Source organism: Podarcis gaigeae (assembly GCF_964106915.1).
Source record: "Podarcis gaigeae genome assembly, chromosome: 1".
In the NCBI taxonomy this organism is placed as follows: Eukaryota; Metazoa; Chordata; class Lepidosauria; order Squamata; family Lacertidae; genus Podarcis; species Podarcis gaigeae.
In genome coordinates this window covers 18,202,788-18,216,456 of record NC_139678.1, presented here as the reverse complement: position 1 = coordinate 18,216,456, position 13,669 = coordinate 18,202,788, and the positions used below count along the sequence as shown (strand labels likewise).

At 40.6% G+C, this 13,669-nt stretch overlaps 1 protein-coding gene and 1 long non-coding RNA gene across 14 annotated transcripts in view; one reads left to right on the top strand and one right to left on the bottom strand.

The window, feature by feature from the left end:
- The window catches only part of BCL11B (BCL11 transcription factor B), a 164,753-nt gene that overhangs the window by 89,127 nt on the left and 61,957 nt on the right, over nucleotides 1-13,669 (bottom strand). The gene's annotated exons all lie outside the window — the stretch shown is intronic.
- On the top strand, nucleotides 193-4,316 carry LOC310844942. The gene is made up of 3 exons (XR_014564392.1): nucleotides 193-2,632; nucleotides 2,882-2,957; nucleotides 3,801-4,316. It is a non-coding gene; the product is annotated as an uncharacterized lncRNA (long non-coding RNA).

The following is a 13,669-nucleotide window of genomic DNA, read 5'->3' as shown; positions in this document are numbered from 1 at the left end:
ATCATTTGGTGCAGTGACGGAGAATACAATTAGAAGCAACCACACTGAAGGCCCCCTCCATCTCGCCATTCCATAGCAAGACCAGGGAGTCAATAGGAGAGTATGTCATGTCAGAAAACCCTCCAGAGGTGTCAGGAATCCTTAGGGTTCTGCAAGTGTCCAGGGCAGACATTTCTAATTGGTCCTCTAGCTACTGTCAATCCAAACCTCACCAGACAGTCCATCCATGACCATGGGATAATGTGACAAAAAAGACCCACACACCCTATATGGGACAACCACCACAAATCCATTCTGTACCTAGACTAGGTTAAGTGTACATCGCACTAGATGTGTTGGGTCCATATGCTGGGTACTGAAACAGCCTCACAGTTGCTATGGTGGTCATGAAGTCCTTCACTACAACAGATAAGGTGGCCTCAACATGGATACAGAAATCCCCTCGTACAATTGTCTGGGGGCACTCCAACACAACTGCCAAAACTGCTTCTACCAGCTAAGGAAGGGGGGGCTGTTGGGCATCAGGGGGAAGGGTACCAGGATCTCTGCTTTCTCTCTCTGTACCAACCAGCCCCTCAATTCTAGTCTCCAGATGGATGGTTTTACTGGTGAGGCAGACAGAAAATTATGACTATTAGACACTGGTTTTCCAACACTGTGTGTGATAACTATGATTATCTTGGGGTTGCTATAAGCTTCTTGATGGCCTACTCAATTTTGCCAATTCAATAAATTATGGGCTGACCATAATTTGCCAGGTTTAACAAGTGCCCTGCATCTAATAAAATAAGCTTTCTCATGTAAAAGATCATGCTACAATGAGCCAAGCACCTTTTCTGCTGCTGCGAGGTAACATAGCTATTCTTCAGGCAAACACAGGCAAGGGGACAGGACTGGCACTGGAGGTGCCTGTTTCAGTGGTGGTGTGGAAGAGAGCCGGGGGAGGCTGCCAGAGCCACCGGGAATGTGCTTGGGAACCGTATCGAAAGTGGGGGATTATTGTTTTATGGCCATCCTAATGCAACTAGCCAAACAGAGAACGGGAGAGGGCTGTTTGCCCAGCTACCACCGAACCAGCCTCGGCACACCAGCGCAGACAGAGTGCGCTCGCAGCTCAAGCAAGCTTCACGGGGATGCCAAGATTCAAGCTCCCAGAATAAAGCATTCATTGGTCACTGTGGCTTCCTTGCCACTTGAGCTACAGCCAGAAATGCGTTCTGCATGTTCTGTTTATGCATTCCATTTGCCACACCGAGTCTATAAAGAAAGTGGAAACCCTCCTTTTCCCCTAATAGCTAGAAACTGATACGGAGACCTCCAAATATATTATTCATTCAAAACACATACACATATAACTTTTTTTTAAAAAAAATCATCTGTTATTTAAAGCTGTACTTAGTTTCTGCTCCTGCTCTGTTGGAAGAGCTTTTCTTCCTGCTCTCTTGGCAGTAGCGCTACGACTTAAGCAATTAAATAAAAGCATAGAAATGTGTACACAAGGTGCGTATCTTGTGAAGTTAACCTTCAGTCAGTACTCATCAGAACTCAGTCGGGCTGCTGCATCCAGATTCTCAATAACTGTGGCTCCAGTTATATCTTTATTTAACGCCGACGTTTACTTGAAGCGCCTTTGAATCGAGGTAGCTAATAAACAAAAGCAGCTCCTGCGGTAAGCTTACAAGTCTTAAAACATGCTGGCATGCTTATTTTAGTCAGATCTCTACAGTAACAGAGCTCAGGGCAGACAACAACTTGAAAAATTAACAATGATACATGTATACAAGATATACAGATAAATGGCATTTAAGAACAACTGCACACAACTACCAAATACTGAAATGAAAGACAAGCCTAGGCCAGGATATCAGAAGACATCTAGGCATACATTTTGGAATTTTCTTAGGAGCAAAACAAAGCTAGGAGTAGGGTGCATACAGTAAAAAATGCCTCTCTAAGCATACAACCTATTCCTATTTGCCACACCAACCAAGGGCATTGTTGAGTCACAAAGGGATGTGGAAGGAGAGACTGTGGAATCTAAGTCATTTAGAACAAGACCCATATCCATCTTCAACACAAGGGGAGGAATTCAACATCACTCTAAGGCACTCATTTGATGAGGCCAAGCATTTCAGCTTGACAGACATAATGATCCCCCTGCCCCCCACATCCATGTTATTCCAGGGGTTCTCCCAACCACCCCAAACAAATTTTGGGGAGTGTGCAAAGGGAGAAGTGGAAAGCACCATTGTGCCACCGGAAGTCCTCATTTGTGGAATCCTGCCCAATACTTTTTTTCCTTCCAGCTTCCTGTTAGGATAAGGATTCTCTGGTGTATAATTCACCAAGCATAATTCACCAAGAGTTTGCCACAATTGTCTCCTTCTGTTTGGACACATCATACAGAATCATTTGGTAATCATTGTTTGGTAAATACTAGTTTTGAACAATGACCACTCTGTACAAAGACTCCCCCCCCCCCCCCCACAATTACGCAGACATTAGGGAATTAAAACCCTCCATAACTGAACAACATTACAAAAAAGTATTTTCCTCCACTAAGGTTTCTTCAGCATCTCAGACATCCTAGTTTGAAAGCTACAGCTAGCATGTTGATCTGATAGCTATACATGTGAGTCCAATGGGGTACTTCATTCTTGGCAAAGCATCCAGCACTCCAGTCTGCACGGACTGAATTTGATTTTGTCATTTATCTTAAATGGCTAAGAGACTACCAGGGCAAAACATTTGTGTGAAGCTGTTGCCAAAACCACAAGTGAAGGGTCTAAATCCCTGGCGTAAATACTTGAGCGCCGAAGCATCAAGGATAAGATTTGTGTGCTTTTCTGAGCAGCTTTTTATTTTTTATTATTTTTAATAGACTCTCTGGACTCTGGGGGTTCTTTTTCTTTTATTTTGCAACCTTTTGATCTTACTTCGAATTGCTATACAAACAGGTAAAAGAAGCCGCTAACGGGAACTGTATCTACATTACAATCTGGATGTGACTTTCTTTCTGCCAAACCAATGAAAGCAGATGGCAAACATGGAATATCTAAATATACAGAAACAACTTTGCTTGTAATGTGGGGGGGGCAGCAATAATGGCAGGATCTTTTAATGCACAGAGAAAGGCAGGCGGACAACGGAGTCCTCACACAGACAAAAAAAACCCCCAAATTCAGGGTTCCTAACGTTAAAACATTTTCCCCCTCTAAAAACGTACCGTTACCATTGGCACTGTTAGTTCAACTCAGTTGCCACAAAACCTGGAAATGTGTCTGTTGGACACTGAGCCTGGAAAAAGTGTGTGTTGTCAGTTCTCCACATGTCCATGTTCACCACAATAATTGCTTGTAGTGCTTCCCAGAATTAGAGAGAGCCAAGGGAAGCTGGATGGGGGATCCGTAAGGTCTTGTTGAAGTCATGCATCAGGGCCAGCTTTGCTTCTAGAGAGCCATAGGCAATAATTTAATACTAATACTTCGTACTAAGTGCTTAAAGAGTTTTGCATATATTATGCCAGGCATATTTACCTCTGGAGGAGACCACTATTATTATGGTCATACTGGGAAGGCCTGAAGCCAAGAGGTAATGCCTTCTGCTAACATTACTCTACTCAGTTAATACCTGAGATGAGAAATGACTTCCAACTGATAGCTCAATGTCCTAACCACGATGCCACACTAGATAACCCCGGGAGCTCACGCGTCTAAGCTCTCGTAACTAGCCAAGCATGTTATACAGCGGGAACTGAGAAAGGAGAAGCTCACATTTCTGATTTCCCCACTTCTTTCTAGCAGCTGAACCAACCTGACGTGGAAGGAACCAGAATGTACACGCAGGCCTCAACATGCAGCACAGCCTATTTTGATCAAGGATGTGCAGTCTGTCTCCATAAACCACACCTCTATTAAATATGAGGGTGGCAGATATCTCTTGCATTGAGTCACAGCCTCCAGGCTCTTGAGTCAATGCCAACATGACCCTGAGACTGTCAGTGTTACAGTCTACCTCTGCTAGACTCGTGTGATTCAGGTTAGTGTGAAAAAAGGGAAGGTTATCCCAAACAATAGCAGGTAAGTACACAAGCTGAGAAGAAACAATATGCAATGGGACCCAACATCATCGCTGATCTCTTATGTCTTGAGAGGACCAAATGCTCATCCCCACAGGCCAATATTGAAAGGAAACTCCCATGACAATAAAGTTAAATTTCAACAATTACAGGTGATAGTGATGCTTAAAAAAAAAACACCCTCCAATAATATCTGACAACCAAATTGTATCTTTTTGCCTTTGGTTATAAGTGTATATCTGTATGTCAGGGATGGCTAGAACACCTCATCTGTTGGACATATTGGTTTGCACCCAGTACTGTCCTTCCAGAAGGTTCTTTGATCCAGCAGAGCCTTTCGTGAACCAAAAATCAAGCAAGCCATTGTACCAACTGCCCTTTCCCTCTGTGTCCCGTCCCATTCCCTAGCTCTACACCAAGGGTTGGGGTACAGCATGGGAGGTCATGCAGCAAGCTTCAGAAGAAAGGGGATATTTGCCAAATCCAAATCTCCTCTTTCTTCTGGATCAAAGAGCCCTCTATGAATGAAGGCTTAGCACTGGATACACAACCAATTGCAATTATGTGGCTGATGTTGTAAAGGACCAGTTGTTAAGGTCATGTGTTTTTTTTACTTGCATATTAAAACACACACACACCCCATCAGAGACACAGAGAGGATTTTTTTGAGCACATTAAATGCTTTGTACAGCAGCAAAGAATTCTTCTTTTATAATCGTTATGGTTGAACCTCTGTGATGTAGCTTTAAGAGACTTCAGCGTTAATCACATCACAGCTCCTTCATTTACCCTGGATTTTGGAGAGAACCTTGACTTGTTATGTAAGGGACAGTGGAGAGCAGGGGGGCGGGGCTGGTTTGTGGATATACAAGTTACTTTAATCTCTCTTATGCTGTGCATTAACATCTTTTGTTCCATCTTCCGACATTCTGCATCTTGTGCTAATGAACAGCATAACCTCAACTACAGGCAATTGAGATGCACTGAGAGCATATCTCACTTTGGTTAGATTGGTCCTGAAATTTCCTAGTGAATTTGTACCCAGTTCACTAAATTCTGATTCCCTTGCTAATCTCCCTCCTCTCTTGGGAAAAAAAAAACCCAAAACAATCCACACTTCTTCCCTCCAATGAAAAGCATTCTAGTCCACACTGTACTGAGAAAATCCAGAATGGCTTCAATTAATTACTGAAATCAATCCAGATTGCACTACACCCAGAACAATGCCGATTATACTTTTGTCTTGTTCACTACACTCAGGCTTTGGCAGTGAAGAGCAAAGATTTGGTTCTGCCAGCCTAAAAGGTTAGGTGTAAGGTACTAGTCTAAAGCTCCAAATTGTGTCAGTAGTCACACATAGTCCACATAAAATCACAGAACTGTAGAGATGGAAGGGACCCAAAGGGTCATCTAGTTCGACCCCCTGCAATGCAGAACTCTCAACATGGTTTGCATTTAGTTAAAGGTGAGCAATCAACATTTCCAAACTAAAAACAAAGAGCAGATTTGAGCAGCAGCACAGCAACAGAACTTCCATTCAATACAAGCACTGATCAGCCTTTGGAACACATGAAGTAGCATTTGTATCTTTTTCGGCCAATGGAACCTTTTCTAGAGACAAACTGCACCTGCTCAAACTCCCTGTTCTACGCAATTAGTAAAGATACAGGAACCCTATTCTCTGTTGCCTTTGGCCATCCTAACAGGGGTATACTGTAATACAGAATACAATCCATCTATTCAACAAACCGGAGTGCTCTGTAGAACAACAACGTAACATGTTATAAAACTATGGTTTATGTGGACAGGTCACTTTCAGAACTAGTTCAATGAAAGAACCAGCTTCAATGCTTAATTTCAGCTGGATGTTTTCATTTTAATCTTTCCCTTGAAAGGCTTGAAACCGGAGTCTCCCATATCACAAGCTATCTGGTACTCTCATAAGTGCCCCCTGGTTTCATGGAAGAATGCCAGTAAGTGTGGCTTGAATTTAAGTCTGCTTTTGAACATGTGATCTATCTGATACTTTGATTTTCCTGCACGGCCATTAGGGGAAAGAAGAGAAAATCTCCCCATAAACAGAGTCAATGTCTGCAGCACAGTCTACCTGCATCCTGTATAAAGAAGATAGCTCCCAACAAGGTGAAAAGGAATTAAAAAAAACAAACCAGAAGTAATACTAATTATTGCTTGTATTTTTCTCCCACTTTCAGCAATCATCCCCAATATGAAACAAACAGAGTTTCTAGGCCTGGATTAAATATATTCAGCGCAGATGGGAACTAAGAGTTTGAGACTGTGGACGTTGATGAATACCAAACACATCTAAGAATCATTTCTGTACTTCCTTTCCCAGTCCCATAAGTTACTCCAGCAAACCCCCCACCCCCAAAAAGAGAGCGCAATCAAAGAAAGTCAAACCACAAAATCCAAATGAAATTTAAAACATTACACACAAAGACCCGAGTAGCCACATTAAGGTATGGTTCTCATTTATTTTCATTTGTATCTAGGAACTTTGGGAAATGCTGCTAATGCATAACTGAACCCACATATTTAAAATAAACAAAAACCTGTGCAAGGACACAGTTTCAGTATTCATTCTAAATGCCCTGCCGCCGCCCCCTTCAGATAGTCACAGCGTCTTTCGTCTACTCCTGGTGCTCAGAGTGTTCTGCCTGTGCAAACACCGTTCATTTGCCTCCTTGTTTCAGATGAGCAAGTCACATGCACAAAATGTTCACAGCTTTCTGTTGTCATCCCCATATTGATTGGAGAACTGCAGGCTGATTCATTCATTACAGACACAGAACACACGCACCCGAAAACTGCATGTACCTGCAATGTTGTATGTGCATGCCTGTTTTTAAAATCTTGTGTACCTTGTGTGTGTCCCAGAGCCAATTACTCTGGGTCCCCTGGGACTGAAACACAGCATGTACACAGTCCAAAAAAAGATGGCTGTGGCTCTCACCTGCCACAAGGAATGCAGACCCATGCTGTATATGGACGTATGCTTGCTAATTACAGTGAACATGTAAAACTGACTAGGAAGAGTTGTCACATGTGAGACAAGAATTGCCTTTGAACCTCTCTATTTATGTTGGTTTATTATCTGGCCATGGTAAATACAGAAGAAGAAGAAACAAAGGAGAGGCATTTGTAATGTGAATGAACATCCCTCTGGATGAAGCTTTCGCATCCCCAGCGCAAAGCAATTGAAACAAGAGCCGCTTCAAATCCCCGGTGTGCAAATGCCCTTATGTTACAAGACAAGCAGCGTTGCCCAAGGCTATCCAACCAATTCAAGTCCAGTCTAACAAGGACTCTACTGGCTTTCTTAAGTCTCTTTGCCTGTAAGCATTTGTGTGGCTATACCAATGGATGGATGGCCCCCAGAATATAATTTAAGTCTTTAAAAGTAACAGTGTCCCTCTTGGACATTGGCTGAACCATGGAATTGCATGTATGCCTTCAGAAAGAGCTCTGTATAATTACTTCTATGTTTTTGCATTTACCTCTGAGCATCTCTCTCTATATATATACCGGTAACTCAAAACAGCAACCCTCCTCCTTCTGCTAAATTCTCAAAGAAATTGTGTATGAAATCTCGAAAAGCCTTTTCGAAAACAGGTCGATTCACTTCTCTCTCCATTTTTGCTCTTAAAAAAAAAAGCTGGTTGCTTTTCTATCAACACGGAGCTGTTGTTTTAATTTAAAAATACATATCTGTGTCTTATGTACAAAAGCACAAACACAGAAACTGGTGCACTGCTCAGACATGTAAGTCGTGGGAAACTTACACAGGGGTTCAAGTACTTGTAACAGAATAAGCAGACCAAGGCAGCCAGGTGAAAACACACAGGGGTAAAAACACATTCATAGATACACACACAAACATGCACCCAAAAACTGCAGACATAAAGTGCACAGTTAGATGCAGCCCTTAGAAGCCATTAATACTTTTCAAACCAGGCACACATGTAGCAAGTTTCTGAATACTCAAGATCACACACTGAGTGACTTCAAGCTAACACTCATCTTTAGCCTTGCTTGCAGTTTGTTTGTTTGTGTGGGTGTGTGGGTGTGTGGGTGTGTGTGTGTGTGTGTGTGTATGTGTGTGTGTTTTTCTGGCAAGCAAGGATTCCTTCTGAATTGATACATTTCTTTATAGCCAGGATTCCTACTGATTTGGTATAAATGAGTCATAGATCAAGAAAAGCAATCTTGATAGCAGGAAGAAGAGAGACTGCTAGTGAGGGACACTGGCACACAGAAACTTGACAGTCCCCTTACTGCCTCCCCCCTCGTCTATTCCCCCCTCCCATGCCAAGACATTAATTCTCACAAGTCGGAGAAAATTACTATGCATGAATGCAAAAAGCATGATCAGGAGTAATTAACATGGCTTCATATGCAAATTTTATTAATGCAGAAGTACAAAGTCATTATGCAAATGAAACTTACGTCAACTCTCTTGACAAATATTCATCTCTGAAGCTCAAGTTTCTCCCTTTTTCTAAAAAAAATTGCTCTTTCAATTTAAAATAAAATAAAATTGAAACAGGGAGGGGGGGGGAAGAAGTGATGAGGACCATTTGACAAGTTTGCAAAGTTGTTTTTCAACCAGATAAATTTATTCTTGCATTGTTAGGTTTTTTGTTGTTGTTGTTGTTGTTGGCAGGTACACGACAGCTCATAGAGAAAAGCAGGAGGGGGGGGAGAGAAAGCTACCAGCAGCAGGCAGCCAATCAAAACGCCAGCGGCAGTAATGAGCGCGATTGATGACTGTTTGGCTTTACTGCAGGGTAATGAACTAGAATCCAGTCTGAGGAGGAAAAAAATATGAATATTCATGAAGCTGTGCTCCTGCCTTTGATGATTAAAGAAATTTTTAATATTCAAATAAGCGCTTGCCAAGTGATTAACAAAGAACAAGCACGCAGGAATATGGAAATAGAGCTGCAGAAGATTTGGGAGTCACAGCCTGTGCTGCAAAGACAGCACAAAATTTCAAAAACAAGATAGGCAGATAACCCAATTGAAATCATACAATTTTAAAAAATAATAATAATAAATAAAAATGCATTGGTTCAATATTTTATCAGCTGCTTTGTTTAAAAAGTGTGGGTGGAAAGAAGGCCTAAGTGGGTAGTAAGATTGGATCAGAGAAGGGGAAATCAATTAAATATACTGTTTGCTCACAGACGAAAAGCCCATTTCCTCACAAAGCCTACCCTGAGAAGAGGATTCTGCTTTTTTTAATTATTATTTTCTGGTTAGAAACTGATAGAGCTACAAAAGAATAACTCTACTGGGAGTTATTCATACATTGCTTTTCATAATTTGATCTTGAAGGTGTTGATTGTGTCAAGGAAGGTACAGAGATCATCATCTCTAGAACCACAGTCCCCCCCCCCCAAAAAAAAAGCCATTTCTGGGTGGAAGCAAATGTACGGAAAAGGTTACAGACAATAAACTGAAACTACTAAACTATTGCAAATCTTGTGCTTTTCTATTGCGTATGTACATTACGCACTCAAAGCCATGTTGGTGAACTGTGTTTTGGATAGCATCCTATAGCTCTCTTGGCTAAAAGATATTAAAATTCTGCAACCCAAACTGCATGCCAATTTAGCTGAATTCTGCAACTCACGTGGATTATGCAAATTGGTTAAATTTGCATAACTAATCTGGTTTTCTTAGACAGAGGGATTCGACCATCTTTCTGACTTGAGATTTTAGAAAGTAGTGCCACTCACTTGTAAGCATATTTTTCAAGCCATAAGGGCTAGAAACTTGATGGAGTGTTTTTGTTTTGTTATTTTAATCACAGCTGAGATTCTCAAGAAGCTGGATGTCACATTCTGCCCTCTTTGCTGCTGTGGAATTAGGGTATATTCTCAGCCTTCCCTATGAGTTAGATAAGAGGTGAGAGTGTAACTTTGCATAGTATTAGACGTAACAGAAATGCTCTGGATTTCTACAGAAGCTGAATCGTTAGCAATGGGTCATAGTTTAATGATATAGCATATGCTTTGCATGCAGAAAGCCCTAATTTCAGCTCTTGATATCTCCAGTTAAAAGGATCAGTAGCAGAGCTGGAAAAGATCTCTGCCTGAGACCTTAGAGAACTGCTGCCAGTGGAAGTAAACAGCAGTAATCTAGGTCAGCAAATGGTCTTGCTTAGAATAGGTTCAACTAATATCAAACACGTAGATGGGATGGAAAGTGTACAGCAGATCCTCTTTACAGGAAATATTGCATTTTCTCTAAACCCTGTCTCTTCCTTAATGCTGAATGTAGCTGTATAAGGCAGTTTCACATGTTCAAGCTAGGGACCATCCCTTTCGCATAGGATTTCTGAGCGGTTTAACAAAATAACCTACTAGTGTTACATAACATTGGAGGAATTCAGGCTCTCACAATTTAACAACTTCACTAACAGATTCACACTGGTGTGCGTAAAAAACGGTATCCACTGCCAAAACGGTTTCCCCGGTTCAAATGCATTCAATTAGCACCTGACAACATGAACTTTTTGGCAATTTTGAATGGGGCATGTTGAGTTCTACACCTTCTCTAAGCTGAATGCTCTCTGGCATTTCAGAGATGAGAAACAGCACTGTCATCTCTTACACAAAGAAGAAAACAATATAGTACTTCCTGGGTTTTCTGATTAGACCTATGTGCATGGTCAAATCTCTTCTGGCTTACAACACAGAATCTCTTCAAGTTTTATGTTAGTTGGCCAGATCTCTCTTTGCAAAACGCTACAAAAGGGTACCCTGAAGAACAAAGGAACAGCCCTTCTAAAAGATCCAGGCCCACCTAACATACCTTGGGAGGTTTATATTCCAGAAATGGTTTTAATCAATTAGCTTATGTACACACAGCAGATCACCTGGAGAAGTAATTCCTTGGCCATACCCATTTCAGGATATTGCATTTTCAGGATATTGCATCCCATTTCAGGATACCGCCTCTTTAAAAAAAACACACACCACAACCCTTCATGCAAAAGACTAGCTTCTTAAAAAAAAAACAAAAAAAAAACACCTTCTCCCTGATGTGCCAGTTTTTTATATAGGGGTTTTTAATAAAATATCTTTACTGACTTTTGGATATGAAATTATTTAGAAAAGCAAAAAATCCCTGGAAGTAAAGGGGGAAATGGGAATATAACAAAAATAGAGGTCATAAGAATATTGCAAAGCTTTCATATTTGTTAAGGGCAGCAACACACACTCAATAAACAGTAGTGCCCCAATGAAGCACGTGGCAAATGTTGTAATTGTTCTGCAGTAGTGTATAAAATAAACTCCCACCATGCAAACTGAAATGAATCTTGTTTTGATGTGCTACATGGAGCTCCCTCACATGCCTTTTTTCTGGTAGAGAGCAATGTTCCCAATATCAGACAACTAACAAAAAACATGGAGGTCAGACAAAGTTTCCCATTTCTGTAAAAATGAGAGGTGTGCAGCCACTAATTAAAAAAAAATCAATAGTAATTTTGTGAGTTTTATATCATTATTATCCTTCTCAAATAAAGAAAGAATTACCAGTTGTCGGGGGAACTTAGCAGGTTACTTAATTTTTTTAGAGACTTACTCAAAAATGATTTGAAGACCAGAAAACTGTTACTAATGGGCACTACGACCATAAGTGGTAGTATGTAACATGGAACTCGCAACCCTGCCAATAATCTGGCATTAATCTAGAGGATCATACGCGAGCGATGGACCAGGATCCAGTACCATTTATGGTTTATTATGGTTTATTACCAATAGGGATTTTTGTTCATTCAAATGTGTTATATCCACTATAGCAGCAGATTCATTTACACACACAATGCCAAAAGTTTGCACTAGCATGTTGGCCTGAGATAAAAAATTTAAAATTCAGCTTTGTAATTCGGAATTTATGTGATGTGATTTGATTTTATTTGATTGGTCGGTTAATAAAAAATATTTTTTTAAAAAAGAGAGATCTTGGAGCAATGTATCTAAAACTGGGGGTTTAAGAATACTATGAAACATAGAGCTTACTTAATATGATTTGTGGTGTTTCAGTATGCCTTAATCTGTCTGCAGGCTTCTATAAACCTAAGTCATCTGAAATTTTAAAAGGTGGTGGATTTCAGCTTCCGCTTTTTGTCTGATTCTCCCTCAAATATGAATTGAGACTTTTGTCTATATAAAAACATGAGCGCAGAACTACAAAGTCCATGAAGCAGGTTAACAATTCTGAGCAAGATATTTGCAATTGTTTTGTGGGTATTACACAAATGTCCATTCCTAAAGGAAACAGATATTTCCTCCATTGTGTTTTGAAAGAGCCCCCTCTCTGCTCATTATCACGCCATAATGATCTTTCAGTGAGTTCAAGGGGCAACACGTTCCAGAGAACAGAAGCAATCTGGGAAAATTAGGACTATGTTTTCTTTTGTTTTGTTTTTTTTAAAAAAACAGCTTCTCCACTTAAGCTCCACAAAACCATGCACACACAAAAATTCTCATTGCCCACCGGCAGGGAGATACTGAGTGCTAATTCATTAATAATAATTGATACCAATGAGTTTTTCATTCCTCTAATGGCTTCTATTCAAGGATGCTGAAGTACTGCAGGAGCTTAAATGAACTTAGCTTTAAAACGCCCATGTGAGCTTAGTAAATGAAATTGTTCTGTACATGCAAACTATTTGCCTGTGTGAACCTCATATATCGAAGTCTTTACTACATATAGCTCGAGGTCCAGGAAGTTGAGAGGTCAGGATGACAGCATGACTTAGCAAATTAGTTTAAAAATATTAAATATAACCCCCCTTGCCTTTCCGTGGTGTGTACAATGTTTTTTCTTCCTCTTTTTTAGTGTGTGGCATGTTTTTAGAGTGTAGCTTTACTTCACAACAGCTAGGCTATTAGCAAGAGTACAATTTCACAGCCAGAAATGCACCTCAATTACAATGGCATGACAAAGGTCCCTATCCAAGCTTTGCAAATGATGCACTAACTTCTTCCTCAGTGTTCCTGCTGCATTCTTTCCACCTTGCCTCCAAGTCAACAAACAACAACATTCATTCTTCCACCAGTCTCCAAACCCCTGGCTTCAAAAGAAGAAAAAACACCTCAGCTTAAAAAAACAAAACAATAACACTCTCTTGTATGTATGTATGTATGTATGTACGTACATCCCTGTGACATTACAAATCGCAAGCCTCCCATTTATAACATGGTAGAAAGCGCTTAACACAGCAGCTTCCTCGTCCAAGTATACAGATGGACAGTCGAGGGATTGACAATGCTCTACAGCCTACTCTAAACATTAAGTGGGTGGCATTCAGCTTAAGTTTTACTCACTCACTGAAATGGATGGACCCAACTTAGTCATGCTCATTAATTTCAACGGGTCAACTCTGAGTAAAGCTTAGTTAAGTATCACCCATTATGAGTTTAATAAAACTGGACGCCCGGTTTCAAACGGAGATTCCTCAAAGACACACTCAAAGTAGAAAACAAATTAATCATGCACAAGTCTGAAATGTGAGAGACTAACTTATGAAAGCATAATCACATTTGAGAACAATTT